Raw genomic sequence first — 14,680 nt, forward strand, 5'->3', positions numbered from 1 at the left:
TCGGGTAGAGGATACTTGAAGATTAGGTGCTAATACCCCCTAATGAGTAATTTCGTTATTAGCATAAAGATCTTACATCTTGTTGTTGTCGTTTAGCCTTAAATCTGATAATCCAAAACAAAATGGCGCACAGGCTTCACTGTCGGGCGCTCTGTCTCAGTGCGCATAATTATAATGATTAAGACTAGACTGAAGTTTAAGAGAATCGAGCAAAAGAATCACTGTGGAAGGTAAAGGGATATTGAGATACTGAGGAGGATGACAGGCATTTGAAATCAGATAAGGAATGCCGGCGCACTTGAATATGAGTGGATTTCTCTGAAATGGGCAGTCACAGATATAAGACAGAAAAACGTAAGTACACGGAAAGTAACTTAAAACGTCCTTAGCCAACACAAGAAATACTTCAATTGATTGCCGAGTGGATGTAGAAACACATTCAGTGAAAGACGGAAATACAGCAATATAAATAACTTGAGAATGAAATAAATAGGAAATGAAGGGTAGCCAAAGCGAAACGGCTAGAAGAAAAATGTGGAGTCGAAAAGGATATAATCGTACGAAGAACTGACTCGCATACACTAAAATCAAAACAACTTTCGGTGAAATTAGAAGCGAGAGCCACAATATTAAAAGAGTCGTGGAAATTCCACTGTTAAACGCAGGGAAGAGAGGCAGTACGTAGGTGTGAAGGATAACTGGCAGGCTTCTACGAAGGGAACACATTGTTTGATGATGTGATAGAAGAAGAAATTAGGGTTGATATGAAAGGTATAGGGGGTTCAGTATTAGAGTCAGGGGTTAATAAGCGTTGGAAAGCTTGCGATCAAATAAGGTAGAAGGGGTTGAGAGATTTTCTTTGCAATTTCCGAAACCAATGAGGTAAGTAGCAACAATACTACTAATCAGTTTGGAGAGGAGAATCTACAAGACTGGAGGCCTACCGTCAGAATATCGGGAAAATGTCTTTTACACAATCCCAAACATAGCAAGGACAGATACGTGCTAGGATTGTTGCACTATCAAAATAACAGTCCACGCAAGCAAGATGATCACAAGAATATCGAATAGAAGAATGATGAGGAAGAATGGGTATTATTTGGACGACAATGTGTTTGTCTTTCGGAAAGGAAAATGAAGCATATAGTAATTCTAACGTTGACATTGATAATGGAACCAAGATTTGAGGAATACAGTATACTCATAGGATTTGTCGTCCTGAAAACGGCGTTCGAAAAGGTAAAACTGTGCAAACTGTAGCAAATTCTAAGAAAAACAGGAGTAAGCTGTAGTGTAAGACGGGTAACATACAATTTGTACCGGCATCCAGAAGGGATCTTAAGAGTGGAAAACCAAGAACGAATTGCTCGAATTACAAATGGTGTAAACACAGGGATGTAGTCTATAATTCGTAACGTTCAACCTACACATCGAAGAAGGGATGAATGAAATAAATTCTTAGGAGACTGCACGATTCTTTTACTACCGCTCATAGAAGCCCCTGAATATTCCTTGGATACAAAATTCATCTTAGCCCCTGGTTCAATAAACAGCATCTGGTGAACTAAAGAGATGAAGTCTCGGTAGTTCAGTTAGTAAGATGCTGACTGCAAGTGCAAAGGTCTTGAGTTCATTCCCTGTGACTCCTTTCAGTGTTTGGCCACTGCTTTCTGGTTTAATAATGATTTTTTGGGTGGCAAAAGCATAGCCTCACAGTGGTTGAAAATCTACGTTAAAATTTAGAGCCCTTGCAACTGTTTGTATCAGTAGAAACGTCGGCAGTGCAATGGTAACGGAAACGGCAACCGCGTCAATTCCAATGATACCATGGAAGGAAAAGCACAGCCGTATTCAAGTTAATCCTGTTTGGAGACTGCTCTAGTTCTTCATCCTCTTTGACTGTTACCGCTATAGATTAGTCGTTTTCTGCTTCGGTTGTCTCTGTTACTCACATGGAAAGCCGTTAAACCCTTATCATACAATTTTTGATCGATATATATAATTCCGATGAAGAGAGGGGAGTCGCTTCTAGTTCATCTCGGTTCGCAAATTAACATCAATCGCAAGTGACCCACGATTCTCGTTCTTGTAACATGAGCCACACACTGAAGGTATTTGCGCAACAGTTTCCTCGTTATGGACTACGTTACTTCCATTTTCTTACATATTGTCTTTAAGGGTCACCTGCTGAGATCTTTACAAAAAATCTAATTCCACTGTTGTGATATTGTCCTTTCATTTTTCAGTAAGTGGCCACATTACAGTACCATATGTAACTACATTCTCAAAAATACTATGGAATATCCTTTATTTGGCTTCTTGGCCGTAATTGTTCCAAATATGTTCATGTAACGACTTGGTTGTTCGTTTATCCATCACCACCTTGCTCTCAATATCTCTGCCACGTGCACCGTCACTGAATATAGCATTACCTGTTATTTTCAAATTTTCACATTTTCAAATTCTTCATCTTCTAGAACTAAATGTATCGGTTGTTATCCAATACATGTATACTCTGCTTTTCGAAATTAATTTTTAGAAACTTATTATTTGTGTACTATTCCTGGAATTATCTACCATGTATATCACTTCTTCTCTGCTGTTCGTAAATTTTGTGCTGTTCGAAAAAATTATTTGGTCTCTTGTAAAAGAAATTGACGGCACGTATTTTTTATACTGTTTCTCTAGTGCTTGATTTATCCGGTTGTCAAAACGTAATGGAGGCAGACTGAAACTTTTGTTGAGAAATTTGGTGGTTTTAAAGTTTTCTCTTATCCCGTTTTACTTTCACTCCCGTAACTATTGGAGTCAACTTACGCCATAGCTTTGCTTTCCTTATTGAAATACAACCGAATTTAATGCACAGATTACCAGCTACAGAAACGGAAGGAAAATCCAGAAGGCAGCACGCCTCAGAACAATGAACTCATACGGAATAAAACTCTGCAAAGTCAATCGCTCTTCCTGAGCAACATGCGTAGCCTCTGAATTTCAGATGTAGCCCAAAGTCACGTAAGAGGCATGCGACCATTTTATAGATTCAAAAATTTATTTGTACACTGCTATAGTGATTACTGAGGTATAATTTAGTTACTTGATGTTCAGCATCTTGATGTTCAGCACCTTATTTATGCGTTTCGAGTAAACTCATCTTCAGAACATCAATGCAGGTCCTATATACTCGTTATGGCCTCATATTCAAGTAAACAGTTCGAGAGTACAACAGTTGTGTTCTGAAACTAGTTAGTTGTACATAGCGGCATAAAATGGTTCAAAGGGCTCTGAGCACTATGGGACTTAACTTCTGAGGTCATCAGTCCCCTAGAACTTAGAACTACGTAAACCTAACTAATCTGAGGACACCACACAAACCCATGCCCGAGGCAGGATTCGAACCTGCGACCGTAGCGGTCCCGCGGTTCCAGACTGTAGCGCCTAGAACTGCTCGGCCACTCTGGCCGGCCATGGCGGCATAGCGTGTGTATGATGCTTCTTCATCCTTTGACATTCTGAAGATGAGTTTACTCCAAACGCGTAAATAAAGTTGAGTTACTGAACATCTAATAACTAAATCTTTCTCCAGTGGCCATAACAGCAGCGTATAAATAAATAAAAAAAAAACTCAAATGTTAGTCTCGCAGATATTCTCCGTGGACGTCAGTACTTCACGCGCTGCCTCACCTGCTGCATGTAACGCAGCGAACCACAACCTGACTCACGCCTACGACATGTACCGGTAGAACAGCCGTGTGGGCGGAAGCACTCCAATAGAACCTGGTTTGGACGCTGTCCTCTGGGGATTCAGGGAAGGAAACCGCGCGTTCGCTACAGAATGCAACGCGGAACCATTGATACGATACGGGGACCAAGTTTTTGCATCTCTCGCGGACGCATGTGGACAAGCACGGCTGGAGGACAGCACTGCCCGCAGGCTTACCGCCCACGCCATCACTGCCGGCCTGCAACCGCAGGGGACGGCGCGCACGCCCACGCCACCCGCGCCGCCGCCACCGCAGCCACACTGCTGGCCGTCTGTCGCACGTTACACAAGGATGACGCCAGCGACCCTCCTCACCGGCGATTCAGTCACGACCACTGCCATCGACCTCTGCCTCTAACAGCATCACTTCCGACGTCATGAGTATCAGCCCCTGGCCACTAACGTAACTGCCAACAACGGAGCCCATAACGGAAGAGCGTTACTTTACATTTATGTACTATATTGTTGTGGTGTGCGTACTGTAAGACCTTCGGTACGCACACCATCAGATTATTTGACTTGTCGCTCTAACGAAGTAGGCGAGTGTCAGCAAATATGTCTCGTGGTCTTATCGTGGCGTGTTTATCTTCTGCCATTAGGTCAGACGATAGAAATGCCACGTGCATGCTTAGAGTAGCAGATTGACGGTGACCAACTTTAAACAGAACTTGATTAATTTTCACACACATTTATTAAAATAATAAAAAGCATAGACATTACGTAACTTGATTCTGGATGCTGTTTACAACTGACAATCTGAAGTTCCTTTGGTCTTGGTACATTAATCTTATTCTCACATATCTCTGATACTTGACAAAGTGTCTATACATTTATCTTCATGGCTGTGTACAGGAATATGATAATCTTATTAGGCGCAGACTGAAACTTCACTATAGACTAATGCAGGCTAATACAGACGAATGCAAACTAATGCAAACTTATGCAGACTGACTAAAAAAATGGTTCAAATGGCTCTGAGCACTATGTGACTAAACATCTGTGGTCATCAGTCCCCTAGAACTTAGAACTACTTAAACCTAACTAACCTAAGGACATCACACACGTCCATGCCCGAGGCAGGATTCGAACCTGCGAACGTAGCAGTCGCGCAGTAGACTGACTAATCAGAGGTCTGTACACTCGTTATAATACTTCACACGTTCAGGTATCACTGTGCGAGTGTGATCCGCTAGGAGAAAAGGTTCTACATTAGCAGCAATCTCACTGGCTGCGTTACTTATTAATACGTGGATTGGCGGAAGCAGAATTTGGTCTGTCTCTAAGGCAGCGCAATCTCGTCGTACGGAGACGGACGAGCGCTGAGCCTGCACTGTTGAGCTTAGGGGGGCGCGCTCAAGTGGGAAAGTTGTGTACGCGTTGACTACGCGGAACTATGTACACAACAATTGTCTCTACGACTTCATTGATTGAGGGTTTTGTAATGACGTTAAAATAATCATAAACCAGTAGCGCAAAGTAAATTTTATTTCCTTTACCGGTTTCAGGCACCTAGTGCTACTGTGGTCATGAGGTTCATATTGTCTGCTTGCATCTTATTTTTGACACTCGCGAATAATGCCACAATTATGATAATTCTAACGCTCTGAAGAAGGGCACTAGATGTCTAACACCCGTAAAGCAAATAAAATTTCTTCTCTGCAACTGGTTACTGACTTTTTAAGTAAATAGAAATACAGTTGCTGAAGATAGATCAAATACCGTACCCATTGATCATTGTGTAGAGAGAAAGCTACACAAACCATTGTAAAAGTACAGCTGGATTAGGAACAGCACATTTTCTTTATTGTTCCACAGTTAATAAAATAACAACGAATAGTGAGAACACCAAAGCGGAAGATAACACACGGAAGGTCGAAATACGGGTTTCGAGCTTTCGACTTGGTTTCACCGCTGAAGACAGTAACACGGTCCCTCCTTTCAGTCATCGTATAAACATCGAGAGGGCAGATATTGAGATGTTCGGCGGATAGTAAAGCCACTAGAATCGCTTAGTAGCGGAAAGGCATCATTACGAGATGAGCTATCCGTACGATTCTACAAAGACTATGCGAAAGAGCTTTCTTTCCCTTTTAGCAACACTTTATCGTAGATCACTGGAACAACGAAGGGTACATAGCGACTAGAAAAATGCACAGATCATTCCCGTTTTCAAGAAGGTTCGTAGGTTAGATGCACATAAATATAGGCCTGTGTAGTTGACGACAGTCTGCTGCAGAATTATCGTGTTTTATGCTCAAGAGGTATGATGTTTTAGAAGCACGAAAATCTTCTCTATTAAAACCAACGTGGATTTCCCAAAGGGTAATCTTTCGAAACTCAGCTCGCTCTGTTCCTCCATGAGATCCATAGTACTGTAAGCGAAGGCGCTTAGGTTGATGCCGTGTTCCTTGACACCAGGAGGGCGTTTGACACCGTCCCACGTTGCCGGTTAGTGAAAGAAAAAGAAAAAAAAAGACGAGATAATCGAGTATCGGACAAGATTTGGGACTGGATACAAGACTGACTTACAGACAGAAGTCAACACGTGGCTCTGAACGGAATGAACTCGACAGGTGCAAATGTAATACCGGAGTACCCTACGTAAGTATGACAGGCACACTACTGTGTAACAATGTATATAAATGACCTAGCTTAAAGCATTGGAAACTCTCTGAGACTGTTCACAGATGATGTGCTTCTCTATAAAAAACAGCAATGCCAGAAGACAGTATCGATTTGTAAACAGACCTGCAGAGGTTCGATGATTGGCTCAGATTCTGGAAGTTGACCCCGAACGTAAATAATTGTAACATGTTTCGCATACATAGGAAAAGAGGCCCACTACTGTACAACTACACTGTTGATGACAAAATGCTGGAAACAGTATTTACCGTAAAATAAATAGGAGTAACTGTCCAGAGAGATATTAAATGGAATGACCATATAAACCAAATACTAGGAGAAGGAAATACCACGCAGATTAATAGGAAGATTCTTAAAGAAATGCAGCTCATCCAGGTAAGAAGTGGCTTATGAGGTGCCTGTTTAACCGATTCTTGTTTACCATTCATCAATTTGGAATTCTTACCCGGCAGGACTAATAGAAAAGACAGAACATTCAACGAGGAGCGTCATGTTTCATAACGCGTTCGTTTAGTTAGCTCGAGAGCTTTACCGAAATGCTCCACAAACTCCGTTGCCAGACGTAACAAGAGAGGCGTTGTGCGTCACAGAGAGGTTTCGAGAGAGCCCTTTTCGAGAAGAGTTAGACAACATATACATCTCGCGAAATGATTACGAAGAGAAGATTCGAGAAATTCGAGCTAATGGAGAGGCTTAGCAACAAGGCATTCGCGAGTGGACCGGAGAGTTGGGGAGGAGTTAGTGGGATGGTTAGTGGTTGCAGAACTACCCTCCGCCTTGCGGAGTATGATGTGGATGTAGAATCTGAGCTCTTCCTTAGGATGTTGTAGTATTACGAAAATAATGATATTCTGTCAACGAAATGATGAACCCTTTAGGCCTGACAACGGCCAAGCTGTTTCCCACGTCGTTTCATTTGGTGAACGCCTTTCTACGAAACAAAATGGGTTGTTGAAAGACCCAGTGGACACCGTCGAGATTAGGCTAGTTGGTGGGCCTTGTCGTTTTCCGTTTTTTGAACAAAAATTAAACGAAGTATACAGGAGAGAAATTAAACTGCGGAGAAAAGCCTGCCAGCAGAGTTTAGAGTGACGTCATGTTTTGGTGCTCTCTGCAAGACATTAATTATTTGAGTTAACATGGACACAAGTTACTAATGAAGGCGATAAATAGCTCTTGTGCATTAATAGGTTGCCTCTTGCAAATTGTAGTCGTGAATGGGAGACCTAACATACAGTCGCAAGACTTACAGCATTTTATTTCAGGAATGCTTATCAAAAGTAGACATTATGACTCTGTTTGTCTACCAAATTAATAAGAGACGTGAAGAATGCACTATCACTGCTTGTGACCAGACAAGACACAGGTAAGTTATTCTTTGAAACTTCCTGACTGATTAAAACTGTGTGCCGGACCGAGACTCGAACTCGGGACCTTTGCCTTTCGCAGGCAAGCGCTGTACCATCAGAGCTAACCAAGCACGATTCAAGACCCGTCCCCACAGTTTCAATTCTACCAGTACCTTGCCATCTACCTTCCTAATTTGCCTTGGTCCGGCACACAGTTTTAATCTGCCAGGAAGCTTCATATAAGAGCACACTCCACAGCAGAGTGAAAATCTTATTCTGGAAACATCCCCTAAGGCTGTGGCTAGGCCATGTCTCCGCAATATCCTTTCTTCCGGAGGTGCTAGTTCTGCAAGGTTCGCAGAAGAGCTTCTGTGCAGTTTGGAAGGTAGGAGCCGAGGTACTAGCAGAATTGAAACTGTAGGGATGGGTCGTGAGTCGTGCTTGGGTAACTCAGATTGAAGAGCACTAGCCCGCGAAAGGCAAACGTCCCGAGTTCGAGTCTCAGTGCAGCACACAGTTTTAATCTGCCAGGAAGTTTCATATCAGCGCACACTCTACTGCAGAGTGAAAATCTAATTCTGAAATTAATTTTTTATTGATGTAAAGTAAAGCCAGACTGCTTTTAACTTTGACTGCTGTGGAAAGTTAACAGTTAATTATAACCAGTGTTAACATCTCATTTTAAGTACATGTTACTATTTTGCTTAAGTCCTATACTAAAATTAATTTTTTGTGTGTGGAATACCAACAACAATAACGAATTCTCCGTGGTTTGTTGAAATATAAAGGTGTCGACACACATCTGTAATGGATCGCTTTGTTCCAGTAGTTATTGATATTTCATTTGTTTAAATTCAGTTACCAGGAGTCTTAAGTTTATAACTACAGTCTAACCACAATTACAAATTTGGTAATGTAATGTTTGAAGAGGAATTCATTTAAGACCTTCTTAGCTTCATTCTGGTACAAAAAAGCTGTAGTTACAACACTGAAATTATTAATTGTTAACCGGTCTAAAATGAATGAACACGCTTTCGAAGTTCGTCCCTATGGGACGTGGCAACAGGTCATAGCAAGTAGAGTTACTGATTGCCAGGCGGAAAACTCTCAAGGTGAGCTAGTATTGGTCGATGTTCAAGAGGTGAATGCTGCCAGTGTCGGTTAACGGCAACGCTGATTCTCACAACGATAATTACAGGTAATAGTGAAGTGAATAACTTATTCCTGGCTCCAAAGACCCGCTAGCTTGCGGAAACGCCCGGCAAGAAGTACGGTAGTCTAGTCAACGCTTAGACAGGTACAGACGTTATTAACTACAGTAAGAGCTCAGTTTACTCTAAAATGTGTTCACAGCATTGACATCACTGTTGTTAGTAGCGAGTCCGATGTTATACGTTACGACAGACAGTCTAGGTTCCAGAAAGGACACACTACTTGACAGACACGGCCATATGCAGTGATAATTACGAATGGAAGAAAGAAGGTGGGTCAATGTAAGTCCACTATGACGTAGTAGAAGTTTTTGCTTTGATGACTAAAACAGGAAAGTACTACATTGGGAGTTTACATTAATAGTGTACGCTTTGTTGTGTTTCTCTGTGACACATTCGCTTTACGGTAAATCATGAAGGTGAGAAGATGGTATATGGGAATTACTGTGTAATGAATGTGGCACACCCTAAAACATAAAAAGATGTCTACAGGCCCAGGGGGAGCAACAAAATGCACTGACATACAATTCTAATTTAAATTCACACAGTGCGTAGCAATAGGAACGCATAAAAAAGCGTTACTGGTCCAGTACTTCATCATTTAGTTACAATGTATCGAAAATATCCATTTTTAATATATGGATTATGTCATTGTTATTTTGCTTTTGTGTAACTATCCCGATGTGCATTGATCCAAGCGGGTTAACGCATAGACGACCATAACGGTGGTGTCGGGCAGGGGGTGAGGGGAAGTTCAAAGTTTTTATTCACATACTGAGTGGACTACCATTAATTCTCTGAGATGCAACAAGTTGTTCTGTCTGCTATAAAACTTAGTCTTAACTGCATGACATGTCTAGAAACTGGACAACTCATTTACATCACAAATGTAAATTTCAGAGTTTAGCCGGCCGCGGTGGTCTAGCGGTTCTAGGCGCTCAGTCCGGAGCCGCGCGACTGCTACGGTCGCAGGTTCGAATCCTGCCTCGGGCATGGATGTGTGTGATGTCCTTAGGTTAGTTAGGTTTAAGTAGTTCTAAGTTCTAGGGGACTGATGACCAGAGATGTTAAGTCCCATAGTGCTCAGAGCCATTTGAACCAATTTTTTTAGAGTTTAGACCCTCCAGGAAAAACTTGTGTGAACGTTCATAACAGCATTCACAACTATAAAACAACCTTTTACATGAAGGGTACACAGTTGCTTAAGAACACAACGAAGATAACTGAAACTAAAATCTCACTTGAATGTACTCTCATCACTAAGCTAAACTATACTAATTAATATATAAAGAGAAACGCTCTTTGAAAAATTGTGAACAGATTTAAAACCAGTTCTTATACGTTACTCGAATAAAAATTTGCATTGACAAAAGCTAGACACTTTGCAAACAACAATGAACACGTTTTCTTTTAAAACCTATAACTAAAAACGGGAATGCTATGCTGTGTTCTGCTGATGTACGGTTTCGTTTTGTTTCTCACAGAGCGTATTAACTAAGACAAATTAAATGAGCCGGCCGGAGTGGCCGTGCGGTTCTAGGCGCTACAGTCTGGAGCCGAGCGACCGCTACGGTCGCAGGTTCGAATTCTGCCTCGGGCATGGATGTGTGTGATGTCCTCAGGTTAGTTAGGTTTAATTAGTTCTAAGTTCTAGGCGACTGATGACCTCAGAACTTAAGTCGCACAGTGCTCAGAGCCATTTGAACCATTAAATTATATGGGTACCTAATATAAGTGTGCGGGCTACAAAGAAACTGTTTCTTTCTTCTCATTTGTTTGCTTAGTAGCTTCAAAAACTAATTTTGCATTGTAGCATGTGCCAACGATGAGCTTTACGTTGTAGCAGAACACTATAAGCCAGTCATAAACACAACTTGTATAATATAAAGGTTTTCTGTTAACAGCGAGGGCCGGGAAGAAAACAGAACAGCACGTGTACATCTTTATTAACATTCCGCAAACCACCGTAGTTCTTTGCGGAGGGTACTACAGACCACTACTGTTAGTAGTCATATCCTTTCCAGTTACACTCACAAAAAGAGTGAGAGGAATAAGGACTGTCCGTATGCCCCGCGCGAAACATGATTTCCCTCATCTTCGTAGTCCTTACGCGAAATGTAGCTGTGTAAACAATTTTCGTTTGAAATAACATATATGGAGAAACAATAATATAAGTCAGCAATAATTTGTCTAAAATGGCCTGTTATCGTCGTTAACACCGTGAGCACAGCACAGAATTTTCTTTTCTCGTAGTCAGCTTCAACAGAAAACCTACACACTGTTTAAAAAATGTATTGCTTATGGCCGTCCAAATGTTGTTTGGAATATCGCTTAAAAATTGAAGTAAATAGGTCATGATCTTTTAGAAACTTATTTTCATTCATATTCTATAACGTACATGGTTTATAATAATTTCGAGTTACATTCCTTGAAGTTGCAAAGAAGAACCGAAATTTTCGTCCTGAGACCATTCCACATTAGGATGAGTATCCTGTACCCATAGATATTTAGAAATTGCCAGGTCCGCTAGAGTATAATAAAACAAGTTTAAATGCCAACTTGTGTCAGCCTCCGTCACTGGTAACAACGGTCGGTTTCAGTCAGGGTAGCACTGCTCCCTGAACTGAACTCAGCACTAGTGGCATCCGTTGTTCTATTTGTCACATCAGGTGACAGCGTACTGACGAAATTTTCTCAATACTAATGTTGTCGTTTTGGTCTTCAGTCCTGAGACTGGTTTGATGCAGCTCTCCATGTCACTCTATCCTGTGCAAGATCTTCATCTCCCAGTACCTACTGCAGCCTATATCCTTCTGAACCTGCTTAGTGTATTCATCTCGTGGTCTCCCTCTACGAGTTTTGCCCTCCACGCTGCCCTCCAGTACTAAATTGGTGATCCCTTGATGCCTCAGAACATGTCCTACCAACCGATCCCATCTTCTGGTCAAGTTGCGCCACAAACTCCTCCCCAATCCTGTTCAATACTTCCTCATTAGTTGTGTGATCTACCCATCTAATCTTCAGCATTCTTCTGTAGCACCACATTTCGAAAGATTCTATTCTCTTCTTGTCTAAACTATTTATCGTCCATGTTTCACTTCCATACATGGCTACACTCCATACAACTACTTTCAGAAACGACTTCCTGACACTTAAATCTATACTCGATGTTAACGAATTTCTCTTCTTCAGAAACGCTTTTCTTGGCATTGCCACTCCACATTTTATATCCTCTCTACATCGACAATCGCCAGCTATTTTGCTCCCCAAATAGCAAAACACCTTTACTACTTTAAGTGTCTCATTTCCTAATGTAATTCTCTCAGCATCACACGACTTAATTCGACTACATTCCATTATCCTCGTTTTGCTTTCGTTGACGCTCATCTTGTACCCTCTTTTCATGACGCTGTGCATTCCGTTCAACTGCTCTTACAAGCCCTTTGCTGTCTCTGACAGAATTACAATGTCATCGACGAACCTCTAAGTTTTTATTTCTTCTCCATGGATTTTAATACCTACTCCGAATTTTTCTTATGTTTCTTTCAATGCTTGCTCAATATACAGATTGAATAACATCGGGGTTAGGTTACAACCCTCTCTCACTCCCTTCACAACCACTGCTTCCCTTTCACGTCCCTCGACTCTTATAACTGCCATCTGGTTTTTGTACAAATTGTAAATAGCTTTTCGCTCCCTGTATTTTACCCCTGCCACCTTCATAAGTTGAAAGAGAGTATTCCAGTCAATATTGCCAAAAGCTTTCTCTAAGTCTACAAATGCTAGAAACGTAGGTTTGCCTTTCCTTAATCTTTCTTCTAAGATAAGTCGTAGTGCCAGTATTGCCTCACGTGTTCCAACATTTCTACAGAATCCAAACTGATCTTCCCCGAGGTCGGCTTCTACCAGTTTTTCCATTCGCCTGTAAAGAATTCGCATTAGTATTTTGCAGCTGTGACTTATTAAACTGATAGTTCGGTAATTTTCACATCTGTCGACACTTGCTTTCTTTGGGATTGGAATTATTATATTCTTCTTGAACTCTGAGGGAATTTCGCCTGTCCCATACATCTTGCTCACCAGATGGTAGAGTTTTGTCGGGACTGGCTCCCCCAAGGCTGTCAGTGGTTCTAATGGAATGTTGTCTACTCCCGGAGCCTTGTTTCGACTTAGGTCTTTCAGTGCTCTGTCAAACTCTTCACGCAGTATCATATCTCCCATTTCATCTTCATCTACCTCCTCTTCCATTTCCATAATTTTGTCCTCAAGAACATCGCCCCTGTATAGACCATCTATATACTCCTTCCACCTTTCTGCTTTCCATTCCTTGCTTAGAACTGGGTTCCCGTCTGAGCTCTCGATTTTCATGCAAGTGGTTCTCTTTTCTCCAAAGGTATCTTTAATTTTCCTCGTGAGATAAGCCTCTACATCCTCACATTTGTCCTCTAGCCATCCCTGCTTAGCCATTTTGCACTTCCTGTCGGTCTCATTTTTGAGACGTTTGTATTCCTTTTTGCCTGCTTCATTTACTGCATTTTTATATTTTCTCCTTTCATCAATTAAATTCAGTATCTCTTCTGTTACCCAAGGATTTCTACTAGCCCTCGTCTTTTTACCAACTTGATCCTCTGCTGCCTTCACTATTTCATTCCTTAAAGCTACCCATTCTTCTTCTACTGTACTTCTGTCCCCTGTTCCTATCGACTGTTCCCTTTTGCTCTCCATGAAACTCTGTACAACCTCTGGCTCTTTCAGTTTATCCAGGTCCCGTCTCCTTATATTTCCACCTTTTTGCAGTTTTTTCAGTTTTAATCTACAGATCATAACCAATATATTGTGGTCAGAGGCCACATCTGCCCATAGAAATATCTTACAATTTAAAATCTGGTTCCTAAATCTCTGTCTTACCATTAAATAATCTATCTGAAACCTTCTAGTATCTCCATGGTTCTTCCATGTCTACAACCCTCTTTCATGATTCTTGAACCAAGTGTTAGCTATGATTAAGATATGCTCTGTGCAATATTCTGCCAGGCAGCTTCCTCTTGCATTTCTTAGCCCAATCCATATTCACCTACTATGTTTCCTTCTCTCCCTTTTCCTACTCTCGAATTCTAGTCACCCGTGACTATTAAATATTCGTCTCCCTTCACTACCTGAATTATTTCTTTTATCTCATCATACATTTCATCAATTTCTTCATCATCTGCAGAGCTAGTTGACACATAAACTTGTACTACTGTAGTAGGCGTGGGCTTCGTGTCTATCTTGGCCACAATACTGCGTTCACTATGCTGTCTGTAGTAGCTTACCCGTACTCCTATTTTTTTATTCATTAGTAAACCTACTCCTGCATTACCCCTATTTGATTTTGTATTTATAACCCTATATTCACCTGACCAAAACTCTTGTTCCTCCTGCCACCAAACATCACTAATTCCCATTATATCTAACTTTAACCTATCTATTTCCCTTTTTATATTTTCTAACCTACCTGCCCGATTAAGCGATCTGACATTCCACCCTCCTCCGATCCGTAGAACGCCAGTTTTCTTTCTCCTGATAACGACGTCCTCCTGAGGAGTCCCCGCCCGGAGATCCGAATGGAGGACTATTTTACCTCCGGAATATTTTACCCAAGAGGACGCCATCATCATTTAATCATACAGTAAAGCTGCGTGCCCTCGGGAAAAATTACGGCTGTAGTTTCCCCTTTC

Source organism: Schistocerca piceifrons, chromosome 7 (genome assembly GCF_021461385.2).
Source record: "Schistocerca piceifrons isolate TAMUIC-IGC-003096 chromosome 7, iqSchPice1.1, whole genome shotgun sequence".
Classification (NCBI taxonomy): domain Eukaryota; kingdom Metazoa; phylum Arthropoda; class Insecta; order Orthoptera; family Acrididae; genus Schistocerca; species Schistocerca piceifrons.